The sequence below is a fragment of the Seriola lalandi genome, unplaced genomic scaffold (assembly GCF_002814215.2).
Source record: "Seriola lalandi dorsalis isolate HSWRI2012SDOR001 ecotype SW California unplaced genomic scaffold, Sedor1 jcf7180002054423, whole genome shotgun sequence".
Taxonomy (NCBI): domain Eukaryota; kingdom Metazoa; phylum Chordata; class Actinopteri; order Carangiformes; family Carangidae; genus Seriola; species Seriola lalandi.
In genome coordinates this window covers 378,227-378,766 of record NW_019524976.1, presented here as the reverse complement: position 1 = coordinate 378,766, position 540 = coordinate 378,227, and positions in this window count along the sequence as shown.

Here is a 540-nt window from a genome sequence, read left to right as displayed (position 1 = left end):
ACACACACACACACACACACACACACACACACAGGTGAGCTGGAGGGAGACAGGGTGTGGCTCAGAGCTGTCCCCTGCAGGTGTGCAGGCAGGAGGACTCACAGCACAGAGCGACACCAGCTGCTGATACACAGAGGAGAAAAAACCCTTCAGGCGGCGCCGGTAAGTCTCAACTTCTGTCTGACAAACGTCTTCCTCTTCTTCAGCGTGAGACGTGCTGTTAGCATGTGTGAAGATAAATGTCCTCAGAAGAGCACGTGATAGCTGGCTAACATCATTCAGAGCATATTGTACACCACATCATAACTACATCAGTCTGAATCTGAATATGCGCTCACATGAATGAATAGATGTTTAAAACTGCCTTTTCCATCTGATGCCAATTGCACTGTCACTTTTGTATTGTTTTTATTTTTATATTTCATTTTTATTGTTGCTTCTTCTTAATGTGTTTTTAATCTCAATTTGTGTAACTGTGTACGGTGTCCTTGAGTGCCAAGAAAGGCGCCTTTAAATAAAATGTATTATTATTATTATTAT